At 50.2% G+C, this 18,278-nt stretch overlaps 1 pseudogene across 1 annotated transcript; it reads right to left on the bottom strand.

Annotated features, from left to right (window-relative positions):
• Nucleotides 1–11,595: 11,595 nt before the first annotated feature.
• On the bottom strand, nt 11,596–14,264 carry LOC308487264 (L-lactate dehydrogenase B chain-like; annotated as a pseudogene). Its single transcript has 2 exons — nt 14,235–14,264; nt 11,596–12,479 (listed from the first exon to the last, which is right to left on the bottom strand). The product of its transcript is annotated as an L-lactate dehydrogenase B chain-like (transcript).
• Between the last annotated feature and the right edge of the window lie 4,014 nt (nt 14,265–18,278).

Raw genomic sequence — 18,278 nt, 5'->3', positions numbered from 1 at the left:
ATATTTGTCGATTAATTGCCAGCTGCCTAAAATTTGAATATATGCTTTCAAATTGCCTTTAAAAAAACACTGGAATAATTTACAGTTCTTCCAATAGTGTATGTGAGCCCCCATTTCTTACGTCTGTACCAACACTGGTGTTAAACTTTCAAATCTCTGCTGATTTGATAGGTGAAAAACGATATGTCATTGAAAGTTTTAAATGCCTTTAGAAGTGAGGCTGAGCAGATTTTCCTATATTTGGTAGCTATTTGATTTCTTCCCCTCCCCTCTTTTGTGAATCCCATGTTATTGGCCTTTGACCATTTTGGGGAGGGCTATTAATCTTTTCCTCATTTATTTGTAGTAGCTCTTTGTATATTAAGGAAATAAACATCTAGGATCCCTTTTATTATTTCCTCCACTACCAGCTTCAAGTTTGGAAAGAGTTTGTGAAGTAGCAGTTGTTTAGCGATTACTTCTCTCTCCATTTTCTTAATCTGATACTTGTACACAGACCCTCAGAATGTTTATCAGCTCAAGCTGGCCAGTGTTTCTGCATTGCGTTGATGTAATTCCAGCCAAAAGCAGAGCCTTGGAATTTTTGTGAATCCCAGAAGCCTCACCGGGGCTGAATGTAAGATGTCTGTTGATTTTCTGAAATATTTGAAGTGGCCTGAGGAGCCCTGGAGGGCTGGGGCTCTGCAGTGGGCGCTGCGGCCCCAACTGGTCCCTTCAGCGTAGCTCACTTGAGCAGCAGTGTGGTCTGCACCTGTGTGCGTCCCTCCAGCTGTGGGTTCTTCCATTCTGTTGAGTGGGCCGAGTGTTTGCATACTTTTCCCTTTGTTTACAGGCACTGCCGGGTGTGGGTCTCTCTTCCGTTCCAGAAAGTCCCTGAGGCAAGACTGAGTCTGCGCCCAAGCCAGGCCTACTGGGACTTTACCGGTGCTGAGTTCTGGGGATTGAGGAGGAGAGAGACAGGAAGACGCTCCCTGCTGGCTCCAACTGCTCTGGCCTCTCCAATTCCTCAGGGAAATCTCCCCAGAGCCATGTCCTATTCCTTTGAGGGTAGGTGTAAGTACTGGGGCAAGATGAGAGGTGGTTTCCAGAGCCTCAAATTAGGGAATGAGGTGCTAGACACAAAATATAGGCCTGTGTGTCTTAAGGAGGAAAGAGGGGCACAGAAGGTGGTGGAGTGGGTGCAGAGGGGGAGGGGAGGCCCTGGGTTTTGGGGACAGTTTCGGGCTTCTGGGCACCCACCTCCAATCTAAAGGTGGTTTCACTTGGGTGACACGGTTCCCTCTTGATACTGGGATGTGTGTGTGGGTGGATGACTCTAAGATCCCAGTGGGGGTGGGGGGGAGGGTAGAGAAGGGAGGCCAGGAATCTGGTGGAGACTTACTGCTGGCTGAGAAGCCTCCAGGTGGGTTGATTTGACTTTTATGAGGCGGCCACATTCCTGCCGGATGGAGTGTGGGGTGATTAATGGGTTGGCTCTGATACTGAGAGCAGCATGGGGCAGAGTTGGAGGAAGCCTGGAAGAAACTCTGAATTGAAGTCCCTGGAGCCCCTGGTTCCCAGGGCTGTGTGGGCGCCGGGGGGACTGGAACCTCCATTGAACCCAGGATGCCCACCTGGGCTGGAGAAGGAGACCTTGGGCTGAGGTGGAGTGTTCTCCTGCCTCTTTCTACTAATGCCCCCCAGCCTTCCCGGGCGTGAGGGCTTGCTCTATTCCTTGCCTGGAGAGCGGACCGGACCGAGGCTGGGAGGGGGCATAGCCAGGGCGAAGGCCAGAGGCTGTTCTGGAAACGTGCCTGGGCAAGTGACTCACCTGCCAGAGACTGAGCTTCCTCTTTAAAACAGGGCCAGAAGCTCACATCCCGCCTGGCTTCACTCCCCTTAGATGTTATCTCCTTGGCTCCATCAGCCCACTGGAGTCTCTGAGGGGCAGTGAGAAAACACCACCCTTTCTTCCAAACGGTTTACTTTGGTCTGCAGGAAGATTATCTCACTAAACATATAAATCTACCAGGACTATGAATTTGAATGGCGCTCCCATGTACAATGCAGCTTAGTAGGTGATGATGGACAGCAAGTGATGACGGATGACATTGGGAATGTGGTGGTGAACAATGCGGCTTCAGGGCCAGGGCTGGACAGACAGGGGCAAACCCAGCCATGTGAGAGATGACTCTGCGGGCTGGTCCCACATCTGCCGAGGGGGCCTGGCAGGACCGATGGCTCTGGCTGCTGTGAGGCTCTGGCAGCTGGCATGCTCAGTGAAGGGCCAGGGGTCAAGGGTACTTGCTCTCTGGTGGCCCTTCTCCCTCTCCTGGCCCGGCCCTGCCCACCAAGCCCCTCTGAGTCTGACTCTCTCGGCTGATGGTTCTCATCTGTAAAATGGGTAGGGCTTGAAGTCTGTCCCTTTCAGCTGTCGAGTTTGATGACCAGTCTCTACCAGTAGCTGGGCCTGCACTGTCTGGCTCCACGATCCATTTTAGTAGGCTGTATTCAAGGAGTAGGCCTAGGCCCGGAACTCAGGACACAGCGGATTTGGTGGGAGAGGGGTCAGGGAAGGCCTGGAACATGAGGGTGGAGTAGGGTCATTAGCAGGAGGTAAGAAAGGAGGTGCTTGGTGGTAGATGACATAGGACATGTATGTACGTGTGTGTGTGATTGATGTTAATGGGTGTGTGTGTGTGTGTGTGTGTGTGTGTAGTGGAGTCTCCAAAAATAACATTTGTCCCACTTTCTTGAGCTGGCCCGATTGAGGCAGGGTCTGTCCTGGAGCTGCCTGGGCACTGTGTGTTGGGGGTAGATGTGACAAAACGTACCCCTTGTAAGGCCACAAACCTAAGGACTCTCAATTTGTTTGGTGTGCTTTGGGGATTTGGGATTTTTTTAATGCCCCTGCCACCTGTGAAATCAAGACCTTCTGTTTAATTCATTCTCTCAAGGAACGTGCTGAGCTCAGCCCAGGACACTGTACTCTAGGTCCAGTGACAGGCCTGTGGTCCCAGAGATAACACAGAGGGCTGCTTGCTCTGCCTGGGATGGGCAGCAGAAGGCTGTACTGCCAGGGTGGCCTTGAGCCTACCCTGGTGACCAGACGGGCATCAGCATGGTCCCCATGGTGGGGACAAGCACCACAGGCTGAGGTCCCACTGTGCAAGCTCTCAGAGGTGTGAAAGAACACAGGCAGTCAGAGAACGGGAGCTCGATAAACACATAACTCCAAACCGACTTGTGCCCCGCAAGATTGTTTAACGGGGACCAACCTTGGGGGCAGGGAGGCGTTCTTGAGGAAATGGGATTTAAACTGAAGGATGAGGTGCCAGCTGTGAACAGGGCAGAGAAGGGGCCCCCAGGCGCAGGGCGTGAATGAAAGGCTCTGGAGGGGGGAACAAGCGTGGGGGTCCTGGCAGGCCTGACTGGGCTGGGCTAGGCAAGGACTTGCAGAAGGGCACTGGAGAAAGATTTCGTTTGAGTGACCTCACAACAATAAAACTTTCTCTAGTTCCTTTCTCTTCGACCTGGGTTCCTGGAGCTTCTCTCTGCCTTCTCGGCCCTCGGTGTCCATTCTGTATGTTGACAACTGGGCCCTTAGAGGAGGTCTCAGGCCCCTGCCCCCTCCCCGGACCAAGGGGCAGCTGATTAAAAGCAGATGCCTTTCCCTGGTGGGGCCCTGCCGGGAGCGGCGAGGCCGTGGTGGGCCGGCTCCCCACTGCTGACCTCAGACTTGCACCGCTGGCATGTCCAGGCCGCAGACTCTCTGTCAGCAAAGCCGCATCCTTCCTGCAGAGAGACGGTCACTGTGGCTGCCCACACCTCCAAACCATCAATTTCCCTGCCACGGTGAGAAACCTCCTGTGCTCCCCGGTGAGGGCTCAGCCTGGGGACCCGGCTGGAGGTGGGAGAGATGCTAAGTAGGTTCTTGGAAGGCACAAGGCTGGGCGGGGTTTCTGTCACCCTTACCTGGTTCCTCGGGACACCTGTACCAGCACAAGGGCACAGGAGGCCACCGTTATCCTGTGTCATGTGCTGGGCTCTGTGCTGAGTGCTTTGCGTCCTTCCACTGAATCCTCACAAACAACTCCATTAGGTCTATACTGGTGGCAAGGTGTGACTGAGGCTCAGAGAGGATACTTTATCACATAGCTGGTAGGTGGCAGCACTGCGGTGTGAACAAGGTCATTGGGCTCTAAAGGCCATGAAGCCAGTGGCCCGCTGCAGTTGCTCTTGAGGGAGCCCAGGTCAGTTCCAGGCTCCTCAGGCCCCAGAGGCCCCTGGAGGCCGGAGTCTTAGCACTGAGATGGACACAGAGAATGGTGGAGCAGCCTCTGGGTGGTGGGAGGCCCTTTCTCCCGCAGCCTGAGTTCTGGACACTGTCAAGGGCGGTATGCTTGCTGTTGAACTACACCCAGGAGTCCCTTCCCGGAGCGGAGTTACAATTTTGATGGTTGTCCCTGAATCCCTCTGGGAGCCCCTCCCTCCCTCCTTCCCTTGTGGGGCTGCTGCCTCCACTAGGCCCTGCCATCATGTTCCCCAGCTCCCGCCATGCACCTGAGGAGTCCAGAGTTCCCTAGGGTTCTCCCAGAAATGCCTCCCGGGTCTTTCAGCAACGCTAGTGCTGCCCTGATTATCCCTCACTCTCAGGCTGCCCTAGAAATGCATCCTCTTTCCTTTGCTCCCACACGCTGCCCCCTGCTTCTGGAAGACCCATCCGCTTCCCCACTCCCTGGTTTTCCTGGTTTATTTTCCCTCTTCTGTGCAATCCGGCTTCTCTGCTTCATCCCCTCCTTCAGAGAGATCTTTGTGCTCTCAGACACTCGGCCAGTCAGTCAACCAGCATTCACTGAACCATTTGGACATATTGGTGGAGCTCAGGCTCTGGCACCGGGCGCTGGAGATATTGGAATCCAACCCTCTCACCCCTGTTCCAGGAGCTCACATCTGCTGCTCCTGGAACATAGAGTGAAGAAGCCTCCACTGCTGTCCTGGCCTCGACTTTGCCTTCTCCCTGCTGTCTAGTTACTGAGAAGAAAAGCAGTATGGCAGGAGGCCGCTTCTCTGTTCTTCCCCCTCCCCTCTGCTTCCATCTCCCCCTCCCCCTCCAGTTCAAGCCTTTGTTTTCCAGTCCAGTTGTGTAGGACACAGCTCCTTGGCCCATGCTGGTGTTATGAGCCTTGCACTGATGCAGTCTGTCGCCAGTCGTGTCGGCCTCTGGCGGGCATGGGTGCCAGCAGCTCAGCGCTGCACCCGCACAGCACACAGCAGCCCAGCTCCAGGGAGAGCTGTTGTTCACAATCTTAGCTGTAGAGGGCGCAGCTCACTGGCTCATGGGGGAATCGAACCGGTGACCTCAGAGTTGAAGCCCTGCTCCAACCGCCTGAGCCACTGGGCCTGCCCATTTTCTTGTTCTGTGTGTGAGTTACCTTGATGGTCTGTGGGAAGGTGAATCAGCATGGAGGCGAACTGTCGAGGGTGGGTGCTGGGGGTGGCCGAGGTGTACACATTGCTGGGGACTTTTAGACACAGAGGAATACTGAGACTATGCTGTAGGGTCTGGAAAGGAGAAGTAACCCCAACCCCAACGTGGATCCTAGGGAAAGAAAAGGGACTCAGCACTGGGAATGGCCACATATGGGCATGCATAACCACGTGTGCGGCAGGCCTGAGGGCAGCCTTGGCCATACTTGGAGTCATCCCCCTGGATGTGGAGTTGTGGGGCTCTGGGTGCACAGGGCCAGCTTCCTCTTTCTGACTGTGTGGGAATAGTGTCAACGGGCAGCAGGACTGGTCAGAGTTCCAGTTCTCCTGGCCCTGGGGTGGAAGTTGGGCCCTCCACCTCCCTCTTTTAGAGCACATAAGATGTGAGATTCTTGGGAAATTCAAAGGGAGGGGAAGATTCAAGAGGATGGTATCAACTTACTTCAAGTCTTATTGATTGGGTCACGATGGTTTAATTAAAACTCAAAATCGAAGAAATGTGGCAGCATTTGCACCCCCATTTTCTGTTGCCACTCATAGTGGTTACTGAAACAACAGCTTGTATTTATTGAGAGCTCATTGTGTGCCAGATACTGTGTCATATCTTCCATATACATTATTTTATTTTGTCCTGGTCACAAGTTAGGTGCTTTTTATCATCATTCTATACATGAGGAAACTGAGGCACAGAGAGGTTAACTAACTTATTCAAAGTCACACAGCTATGGAAGCTATTAATATGAACTGGGCTTATAACCCATGTTATCTCTTACTCCAAAGTCCTTCAACCACAGAGCCCGCCCTATAGCTGCATCCAAGTGGTCTCTGCATCTGTGGGAGCCCAGGAAATATGGGCCTGAAGGAGGAGCCCTGAGGTCTGGAGGCCTGGGACCTGAGATGGTGGGGCCACCATCAGGTGCCTGTCTCCCACAGCAGCTGGATCCAATTACACTGTGGATGGCGGTCTTTCGAAAGCCACCTTCTCCTGGACTGTGAAGGAATATGGTGACCACAGACAGTGAACCCTGGGGCCACTTGAGTTCCCACTGCCCGCCCGACAGGGTTTCACAAACCCGTTGACGTTGACAGGGCAGCCTGTGTGGACAAGGCAGGAAGCCTGGAGGCCCTGTGGTCTGCCGGAATTGCTCAGAGTTTCCTGGGCTGGGCTCCTCCTGCGGGGCCGTCCTCAGGGGCTCTGCCAGCCCAGTGCCCCCTGTCCTGAGGCCTTCCACGGCCCTGTCCGGAACTGAGAGAAAGACCCCACTCAATCCAGTGCCTCTGAAGGGCCAGGAAGGCCCCATCTTCTGAGTACTGAGCCTGGGGGAGCTTTGAGATTCTGGCGATGGCCTCAGGGTGTTGAAGGTCCCCAGGGACCAGCACTCTGAGGAGGGGCAGGGACGGCACCACCTACAGTCGGAAAACCCAGGCTCTACTGTCAGGTCCAATGCAGGCCAGGGCTGTGACCTCAGGCAGTTTTTTACCTCCCTGAGCCCCCTTCCCTCATCTGCCTCACGGGTGTATAAAACCCCTGGGCAGACAGGAAAAGGCTCTGCCAGTGCTAGCTACTTGAGCAGGGTCATGACCTGACCTGGGGTCTGCCCCGCCATTGGTCTTCTCTTCTGGAAACTCTGCTCATGCTGAACTTACAGGTTCTCACAGAAAAGGCTAAAGGCATCCCAGATACAGAACAGCCTGTGCAAACGTACAGCCAGGAATGAACACACACACACACACACACACACACACACACACACACACACACACACTGAGGTCCTTGTGCCAGGAACTGTTCTAAACAGCTCACGAATATTAACTCATCTACCTATCTCAGCATCCCTGTAAAGTAGGTATTAGCTTGCTCCCATTTTACAGATGAGTCAGTGAAGGCCCAGAAAGGTAAAGTAACTTGCTCAAGTTCGCACAGCCAGAAGTGGGGAGCCAAGATTTTAACCCAAGCAGCCTACAGTAACAGCATAAGTGGAGGCAAGGATGGTGGGTCTAGAAATAATGGGGAAGACATTAGGGATGAGACTACATCTGCCTTGTCCATTGCTGTGGGACAAGTGGCTAGTACAGAGTTGGGCACACAGTTGGTGTTCACAATGTGTTCCTGAAGTATGAGCTCTATAGAAGGTGTGGCCAGCTTGCTTGTCTGGGAAACTGAGGGTTTGCACTCAGGGAATGCTGGAGTTGCTGGGTGGGGGGCAGTATATGGACCCAGGGCTGAAGCTTCCTAGACTGCTTCATCTCCTCCTTGGCTTGAGATTTGGTCCCTGCCCAGGCCTGTCTAAGGGCGGTAGGCTCCTTCCCTACTGGGCTGCTGGACCCCCACTGGCAGGAGGGCCTTCCAAGTGGTAGACCGGAATTTTAAATAGTTCTTTAATCCCCCCTCTGGCCCCCTCCCCTAGGCCCAGCCTCTCCTCCCTTCCCTCTGGCACCGGCACACCAGCGCTGTTCAGCTGTACTTCCTTTATCCTAAGCTCAGGGTCTAGGGTGGGCTGGAGCTCTGGGGGGATACACACAGCCTGGGAGAAGAGTTTTTGCTGCCGGCAGAGGCTGCTGAGAGACCAGCCTGTGTGCAGGGCTGGGGACCTGCAGGCCTGGTGAGAAAGCAAGTTTCCATATTCTGTGGCACTCAGACCCCACTAGGAATGTGGCTTTGGGCCAGGATCCCTCTGGGCAAGAAAGGATGACTCAGCAGAAATAGCATCCTGACCCCACAGGATAACTGGAGCCGCTGCCTTGGGGGCCGGTGCCAATTGGCAGGGCTGGTAAGTTCATGACAAAACTCCCCCGTCAGCCTTCCTCTCCCCCTTCCTCCAGTCTTCTACTTTTTAAAAAAATTTTTTTATTGGGGAATATTGGGGAACAGTGTGTTTTTCCAGGGCCCATCAGCTCCAAGTCATTGTCCTTCAATCTAGTTGTGGAGGGCACAGCTCAGCTCCAAGTCCAGTTGCCGTTTTCAATCTTTAGTTGCAGGGGGCGCAGTCCACCATCCTATGTGGGAATTGAACCAGCAACCTTGTTGTTGAGATCTCGCACTCTAACCAACTGAGCCATCCAGTCGCCCCTCCAGCAGCTCAGGGGCATCTTGTTGTCTTCAATCTAGTTGTAGAGGGCACAGCTCACTGGCCCATGTGGGAATCGAACAAGCAGCCCTGTTGTTAAGAGCTCGAGCTCTAACCAACTGAGCCATCTGCCCCCCGCCCCCAGTCTTCTTTTAGATGCACTTCCCTGGGCGGGGGTTTTAAGAGTCTTAGAGTAGCACCTTTCAGACAGATGTGGGAGGGGCCCCACGCTGCCATGCTCTTTCCCACTCCAACGGATGGAACTCATAAATGATCAGGAGGAAGCAGTCTGCCTTTGAGCCCCCCAGGACCTGGCCAAGGGCAGGAGCCCAGAATGATTGAGGGTGGGGGGCCCTGGGCAGTGGAGAGAGCTGGGCTGGTCTGGGCCCCGGGGGGATTCCAGCCCAGGAGAACCAATTGGAAACACATGTGTTTAGAGAGGCAGGAAATCCACTTCTCCATTCTTTGAGCCCGGCTTCTGAAAAATGAAGGATCTATCACCAGGAACCCTGGGAAATGTGTCCCTTTGTCACCAGAGGCCCTCAGGGCAGACACCAATGACACTTCAATCGGCACCAGTATCCTGCTCACTTGCATCTCAGGTCCTGAGCGGAAGTGAATGTAGGTGATGCTAAAAATGACGATATTTTTATAACTGATATTGTTACGTACTGTTAGCAATTATCAAAGTATTCCCCACAGAGCCTGCTAACCACTTTTATCTGTTTACTCTCATGCATTCTAACCATGTAGTAGGTAGGTACTAGTCTTGTCCTAATTTTCAGAAAGGAAGTAGCACTGCAGAAGATGAAGTAACTTGCCTGAAGTCAAACAGGTAGTGAGTGCAGAAGAAGCTTCCAAGTCTGGGATCCTAACTATTTGTTTGATTCATGACCTCCTTCTTCTGCCCCTTGGAGGAAGGAGGAAGGCAGAGTGCTTGTGGCTCTGGTCTGGTCCCCTGGGTGCCACACAGTGACCAAAGGTTACCAGGGTTGGCCCATGGAAACTGTGACCCTTTCCTGGGAGCCGTTGCAACACCCGGCGGTTTCCTGTACAGTGTGTCACAGGGTACTTGGGGTCTGGTAAGCAGTGAAAATCTTGGGATTTGGGGCCAGAAGCACGAGTCTGCCTCCTGATTTACTGGCTGTGTGACTTTGACCCTTCACTTTCTGTCTCTTGACGTTGGCTCCCTCACCTGCAAAATGTGAGAGAAGAACACAGCCCTCCATTACCTACCCAGAGAGATAAAATGTAGACCGTGAAATCACTATAGCCAGGGGTCTGGCCAGATAAAAAGCAGAGGGGCCTGGTTGGGGGGTTGAGAGGGGAAGATGTGGTGGGGGATGGCTGGAAGGGAGTGTCAGGCTGGTATGACACTGCTCTGCTCCCAGGTCAGGAGAGTGGCCAGCAGACATCAGGATTTCCTGATAGATGCAGGTAATTTGCATGAACCCATCTACCTGGAGCAATCACCTAAAGGTGACCCAGGAGTCTTTGGTGACGACACAGGGCAGAATGCCTGCATCTTCCCAGGAAAATCCCACCGGCTAGGTGCCAGATGACAACCAGTTGTTTGCAAGCGCCTTCTTTGCTGACTTCCCTGTTGATGGAAGCTCTTCCCTGCTTTATCCTGGGCTTCTCCTGGTTGACAGGTTCCTGTTGTTCCAGCTACAGAGCAATAGTGGAGTTTCATAGCAAACAGCTATGTCAGCTCAATCAATTGTTGCATGCTGGCACTGTGCCAAACGGGCGTGGTTACAATTGTGATAGACTTAGTCATTGCCTGCAAATATATATGTGGTTGAGATGGTCATAAACATGCACAGAATAGGCAGATAATAGGCTCCCAACAAATCCATCTTGGTTTATTAAAGAACTTTTGGAATCATGAAGATGTTATATAATTTCCCTTACAGTTATGTCACTGAGTCTATTTTATTATATTCCAGACCTTGGCCAGCCAGTAATTTGCATAGGCTGTGCATGGCCAGGCTACGTCCTGGCCACCCCACTCCTTAGCTCTTTAGAAGGAGTTATCAGTAACAGTATATTTGTTTCATTTGGCCTGTGCTTGCGGCTCTGTCCTGGAACATTTTGTAGTGGTTATTTTTTTTTGGAAACACCGTTTGATTCATTATCTCTTAGCAACAGAAGTCTGAGGGCTACCGGCCGAGGGACACTCCCAGAAGATGACTGTGACTCGTGGGCAAACCAACCCACAGCAGCCGAGCTGGAGCACCCTCTGATTACGGGTTGAATTGTTTTAGGTCATTGTACGTCACCAGTACCCACCATGGGTCAAGCTTGCTTTGTTATATGCTTGAGAGCATGTGCTGTGGCAGCCACACAACGGGGGCCTGGCTGCCCAAAGCCATCAGATTCCGCTCCTCCTTGGTCCAGTTCCAGGTCCCAGAGTGTGTGTCTGACGGGGAAGAGAGGAAAGGCAGGAGCAGGGACCTCAGGCTCTGTGCGTGCCTGCACGTTATGTCTTCACAACCTCCTGTGCAACAGTCTTAGGACAGTCCTGCAGTGTGACAGCTGAGAGTGGCAGCTCAGGCAGGTGAAGTCACCGCTGTGCTCACAGGCTGGCAGACGCCGAGGGAGGATCGAAATCCAGGCCTGCCCGAGGCCCCAGCCTCCACTCTTTTTCTCTTTTATTATTATTATTATTTATTTTTTACAAGAGTTAATTTTACTTGTTCAAAGGCTCATATTGTAAACATTAAACCAAGCATGGGCTTTGATTCTGTGCTCGCTAACTCACATACCTAGGAAGATAAAAGCAAACTGTGATCCGTGTACACGGACGAAACCTGTTTGTGGCTGAGATGGTCGTAAACATGCACAGAACACACAGACAATAGGCCTCCAACAAATCCATCGTGGTTGCTTAAAGAACTTTTGGAATCATGAAGATGTTATATAATTTCCAGTGGTTAATCACACTAGAGTTTTTGAATGTCTATAGCCTAGAACTTGGAGGTCAAAAGTCTTTTTGGTCCATCGGGATGTCCCACAGGGTGTCTGTGCTTTTCCTGACCTCATCATGAGCCTTCTGCTAATAGCTGATAACACTGGTTAATCCCCAAGCACTCAGGATCCTTGGAAGGCTTAGGAAGACTTCATTCCCAGTGCCATACGTTCCCTTCACCATCGCGGACACTCAGTGAATCCTGAATAGATTTTTCAATGTGGATTCCATGAGACCAGTCACGCTACACCCTGTAGCCCAGTTGGTGTGTCCTTTCGGCTTGATGACTTCATAGGTACTTTCAATACCATCTTATGCAGTTCTTTCCAATTTTTACTATCGTTTTCTGTTCCCATTTCTGGATTAAGTTCCTGGAGAGAAACGCCTGCCACATTCACGCCGTTCCACACAGCCACACTTGAGATGCCATGTTCTCCCCAAATCCGTCCATTGCAGCTGCTGGGATGAATGCCAAGTTTTCACCCATAAAACAGTGAAATCTTGCGGATTCCAGATCACACCCACTTCTAATCACACAGTACTGGGATGATCCACTTAGTTTCCAGGTAACGTATGTGAGAATATCCTCTGGGTTGGAAACCACAATTACGATGCAGGATAGGACTGTACAGGATAGGAGGGATAATGAACTTGAAGACGTTAACTTTCCTCTGCAGCAGACTGAGAGGGCTCTCCTCCTCTCGCTGGTGGGCTCCTGCCGTTACCACCACAATGGCACTCACACAGTCGTCTTTATCTGTCACAGCTTTAGGTGTTTGAAGAAACAAGGCCCCACGCTGTCGATGCGTCATTTCTCCTTTGAGTATATCTTCCAAAACATCCATAGGGACACGTTCATCTGCCGGAGACTTTTCCGGAGTGCTGATGACACATGCCACGTCAACTTGTCCAACACCCACTGCAGTGATCTCATTCTTTGGGACTGTTGCCTCTTTTGCAACCCAGCGCCACTGTGCACAGTAGGAATAGGTGGGTCTTCACCAGAAGTGTGATTTCCATAGGTTGTACCCCAGAGTGTAGCACACGAGGGCCGTTGTCACAGACCCCACAGAGGTCAAAGGCCATACACACAATGTGGACATTCTGGAACCACTGGGCCCAGCGCTCACAGGCAACGTGGGGCCTGACAATTCTCAGAGCCCACAATCCCCCTCTTATTCTGATTCCTTCTGACCCTTCTGCAAGGCTGAGACCATTGTTGTCCATCTGTGTGGAGTAGGAATAAAAATTAAAATAATAGTCACCACTTACTGCTATGAGCCAGGAACTTTAGTTACATTCCTTTTACTTACTCCTTAAAACATTGTAAGGACACAATATTGTTTTTCCCATTTATAGATCAGAGTAATTGAATGACTTGCTCTAAGTCACAGAAAACAGGTTCTTTTTGGGACACCCACAGTCACACTCTTCCCCTTCCCAGAGCTCTATTACTCATGAGCAGAGATGGACTTACTGAGAAACTGGGCCCCCTCACTCATACCTGCCCTGTCCAAGGCCCTAAAAATCTACTTATATGGCCACATATTTTTGTGAAATTTGCAAAAATAAGACATTTTTATATTCTTTTTCTAAAGGAGAGCCCCCCCCAGATTCCACAGAACCTGGATTACCCTGCTCATGAGTATATACCTTAAACACCCTATCTAAAAATTTACCTCTTCCTTCTATCTCTTTCCCTGCTTTCCTTGTTCTCCTAGGCACTTTCATTAAAACACTGTGTACTTTCTGTATTAATCTTATTTATTGCACATGATAGGCACCACTCACTAAATATTTTTGGGTGAATGAATGCAGATATTGTCCTCATGCTTAAAGCATTCATGTACAGTAGGTTTTTTCCATATCATAGATAAAGACAAAGATGAGAAAGGTGGCTTGCTCAAAGGCACCTATTTATAATTCCAATCCTCTTTCTCCTGCTCTGAGCTGACTTTGGACTTGCCCATGTCTAGGTTTGCTTTGGTTATGACATTACAATTTGCTCATAGATCAGACATCATCTCACTGGTGTTTCATCTCTGACTCCCCTCTCTCAACAAGTTTTCCTCACCCCTCAAATTCTATCAACCACCTCCCACTTATCTCTGAAACTTAATCACTTCTCTGTATCTCCACAGCCTCCATTACAGATGGAATCTCCACAAACTTTCTGGTGGTCTCCCTGTCCCTAGTCTGTTCCCCACACAGCTTCCAGATGCTACCCTGATTGGGTCACTCTCCTGGAGTGATCCTGTGAATTCTCATTTCTTAGAGATCATATTTGAAGCCCTTAGCCTGACCCACAAGACCCACGTTGGCTCTTTTTTTTTTTTTTTTTCAAATTCACCTTTTCCTTCCTAACTCAGAGCCTTTGCACATGATCTACCCACTTCTGGTGCCAGAACATTCTTCCTCGCCTTCCTCCCTACCGTCCTACTTAATTTCTACTCACCCTTCTAGTCTCAAAGCACCACTGTGAGGGGCTACCTTCCATGTCCACCCACACTCGGAGACTCTCTGAATTATTTTTACAGCTCCCTGTATATCTTTGCTTAGAACTGTTTACAGCTGGCATTAAATAACCAATTGCATAACTTGGGGTGGGGGTTGATCCGTGTTGGGACTCCTCCCTCCACCCTCCTCCCCTCCTCTGTCCCGCTCACTGCTGTATCTCTGTTGTGCTTGTTTCAATTAAAGAATAAAGACATTTAGTCCTCTCTCACATAACCCTTGAGCTGGCAGCAGTGCTCCATGTGGTCCTTTAGGGACCCAGGTTCCTTCCATTCTATGGCTCAGTCATCATGGGGAGCTGTCATCAGCATAGTTGAGGCTGGGTCATTACGGCATCTCGGTCAGAGCCAGCAGAAAAGGGGAAGAGTTTTCTAGGCCTTGGTTTGGTCCCAATTATCTATTGTTGAATAACACACTACCCCAAAATTTAGTGCTTTAAAACACCAACCATTTCGTTATCTGTGAGGAATGGTGGGGAATTTGGACAGAACACAGACAGGTTGGCTTGTGTCTCTGCTCTACAATATTTGGAGCCTCAGCTGGGCAGACTCAAATGACGGGGTGACACAAATGGTTGGGGCTGTATCATCTAGAGGCATCTTCACTCACTCGTGGTTGGCTGGAAGACAGGGCTCAGCCAGGCCTGTACCAGGGTACCAACATGTGGCCTCTCCAACTTGGTGGCCTCAGGGGTGTTGGACTTCTTTTATGGAAGCTCAGGACTCCAAGAGCACGTGTTCACAGAGAACAAGGTGGAAGCACATAGCCTTCTATGCCTTAGTCTCAGAAGTCACCTCACTTCTGTGCTCTCTTTTGAAGACTGCCTAGGTTCAAGTGGAGGGTCACAGATACCCACCTCGTGACAGGAAGAGGGTTTGAAGAATTTGTGTCATATTTTAAAAGCATCATAGACAGAGGGGCACATAACCAGCCTCACTCACATTCTCCTGGTGAGAATGTAGTTGTATGGCCTTGAAAATATGGCTGGGAAACTCTGTGTCTAGTTAGGCAGCCATGTACCCAGCTTCAACTCTGTTACAATGGAAGACCAAGAAAGGATTTGGGTGGACTGTTCACAGTCTGCCACAGTCTACTTCTCTAGCCACCAGATATGTGTGTACCCTTCTTTTCACATGTGCAACACACTTCTCCTCAGGGGAAAAACCAAAGTCCCAGTGATTGTACCCACTGCTGCCCATTTTCTGACTGACTAACTGACTGGTGGTTTGCAGAGCTCCTGTGTCCAGCCCATCCATTATGGATGTTCCATTTCTCCACCTAGAGCCTCGAGGTGAGAGAGTACGAAATGAGACCTGTTAGGAGTGGAGAGAAATCTGCTTTTTCCTTTAGCTTGGTACTTAATTCAATCCATTTGCAGGGTAGGAACATCAATACATGTTAGTTGAAAAGAATATCTATCTTACTCTGCATCTAAAATTAATGCCAGATGGATTAAAGGCTAAAAATCTAAAAAAAATAAACCTACGTAATATGAGGGAGAAGGATAAGAGCAGACAGTTCACAGAAGGAATTAAACAAAAGGCCAATCATGGTACGAAGAGATGTGTTCTTGGGGATGAGGGAGATAGGAATTTACATTGTTGGCTGGTGTTTAGGTTGATTATTTTTAGAGGGAGGATTTGGCAGTGTCTTTCAAGATGCCCAATGTTCAATCCCCTTTTGTCCAGAAATTCCACTTCTAGGTGTTTATTCTACAGGTAAGAGTATACAGAATTCCCACAATTGAGCAAAACTGTATGTCAAGAATGTTCAGTGCAGGCTGGTTTAGAAGAACTGTTGTTGGAAACCACCTAAATGTCCATCTATGGGAAATGGTTAAGTAAAGTGGAAGCCCACGCATAAAGAGAACACAGTAGATTCATTAGCACTCACATGGAAAAAAGGCCAAGTGGAAACAAGAGGCAGAGTGGAGAACCGTATGCATAGTGTAAGTTTATTTGTGTTCAGAAAGAAAACAAGCTCCCGCAGTTCATATGCATAAAAAATACCTAGAAAGAGTCACAGGAAGTTTTCACAATGGTTACTTCATGGGGAGTGAGTTTCAGGTTGGGGGAGCAGAAGGGTTTTTACTTTTTGCTTTATGCCCTTCTTCACTGCATGGATTGTTTTGATTGTAAAACATGTATCACTTTTATAGAAGAATTGAATTCAGAGTAATTCCCATTCTAGGAATAATTGCCCATTCCAGGAATGGGAAAGAGGTCAGAGGGCTCTTTCACTGTATGGATAATATTAGGTTTCTAAAAGAAATTGAAATGATTGAAATGATAAATTTTATGTTAGTATATTTTACCACAACAAAAAGAAACAAAATGCAAATTTGGCAACATGTTAAGAATTGATAAAGTTGGTTGGTGGGTACCAGGCTGTCCATTATATAATTCCCTATGTTTTTAAAAAAATATTTGAAACATTTCACAACTCAAAAACAATTTTTTAGAGAAAGGATTCATTCACTATAGCAAGGTAAAATAAATGAAAAGGTAGCCAGAAAAATGAAGGGAAAGGAACATAAGGGAAGTAAAATAAACAATATTACAGCCCTGACATTGCAGTAAATAACCTATGTATAAGCAACTTGGTAAATTTAATCACAGTCTCTCACAGGAGATACAGAAACTTAAGGTTTTCCATTTTGAGCTCAAGGAGGCACCTGAGATGTAAGAAGCACTAAAGATGGTGATTTAGGACAAGGAAATATGCCAGTGCAGCACGGAAGCTGGGTGAAATGCAGGCAAGAGCTGGCAAGGGCTCCCGCTGTGTGGAGAGAAGGAGGCCCAGCTGGGTGTTACCTGAGTCCCACAGGGCCTCCCTGGACAGAGGAGGTGGAGAAGGACCCACCAGGAGTGGGCGCTGGGTCATCTCTCAAACTAAACAGCAGTAGAGACAGCCCTGCCTCTTCCTTTCCCTCATTATTTCTCCAGAGGGAGATTGAGCTGCACCCCAACCTCACCTCTGGGCCCTGAAGAGCTGGGCCAGCTGCCAGCCTCCTACCCACGTATTCACACCCTTCCCTGGGGCCCCTCTCGCTCCGGGCAGGACGATAATCTGTTGAATCTTCATTTCTTGATCTGTTTTGGTTTCCTTTCTTTGAAAAACCTGACCACACTGCAGTCCTGACTCTGATGCTTTGAAAACCCCTCTTCCTATGAACTGGAGATGCAGGTGATAAAGAAATAAAGGGCAGAGGCTTGTGGTTTTCACCAAGGGCCTTTGCTACTGGCACTGAAGTAATATCACAGACAAGCAGATGTGAAGTCTGTTCTTGAGGCTTCAAGGCTGTGCTATTGGGGCTCTAGACCAGTGGACAGGTGGCTACTTTCTGATAGCCAGGCCACCCAGCTGCCCTGGTTGCCCTGAGGGGCGGCGAGTTCCCTCCCAGTTGCTGCCAGGGTCCCACCGAAATGACACATGTCTAAAGTGCACAGGAGGCTTTTGCACTGGTAGGTGAGTAGCGCTGCCAAGTTTCTTCTCAGTTGGGCCCACGATTATAGGCAGAGCTGGGCTGCCTGGTCCTGTAGCCCATCCCTCCACCCACCTGAGATATCTCGAGCTCTGGACAGGCCTGAGGCTGCTTCTCCCCAGAGGTGCTAAGAGGCTGCAGGCTGGGGGTGAGTGTGTGTGCCCCTCAGGCCCCTGCAGAGAGAGAGAGAGCGTTTCTGGGCTCCAGTCCTGGCAAGGCCTCCAAGACCTGCCGAGTGAGCCTCTCATCATCGGTGCGTTGTTCAGATGTCCAGCGTTGCTGTGCTGGCGCCTGACATCTTGGTGGCTCTGACTTTGTTTTCCTGTTGCTGATGCTGAAACACCAGGTGTTGGCAGCCAGCCAACACATGCGGGGCCTCGAGCTGGAGTCCTTACAAACATGATCGCATTTCAAATTTGGAACAATGCAAGCACGCTCACCAGCCACCTTTTGCAGAGAAAGAAACTGAGACCCAGGCAGATTGAGTGGCCGGTCCAGAGTCCCCAGCTGGTGGAATTAGGATAGGGTTTCTTCTCACTTCCAGGTCTGCTCCCCAACTTCTCCACCCTGCTCTGTGCCCTGTAAGCCCTGGGTACCCTTACTCTCTGCCTTGACCCTGTGGGGAGCACCTACAGCGTTCGAAAGCCAAAGAGGAGAGAGTTCAGGGAACTTATTTGCCGACACCCCTTGTGTATTGCGGGGTTACCACAGTCTGGCTACATCCCTTAACTGCCACAGTTCCTGTCAGGTGGCCTTTTCCACTCTGACCAGT

This window comes from Rhinolophus hipposideros (assembly GCF_964194185.1).
Source record: "Rhinolophus hipposideros genome assembly, chromosome: 19".
Lineage (NCBI taxonomy): Eukaryota > Metazoa > Chordata > Mammalia > Chiroptera > Rhinolophidae > Rhinolophus > Rhinolophus hipposideros.
This window is presented reverse-complemented; position numbering and strand designations above follow the sequence as displayed.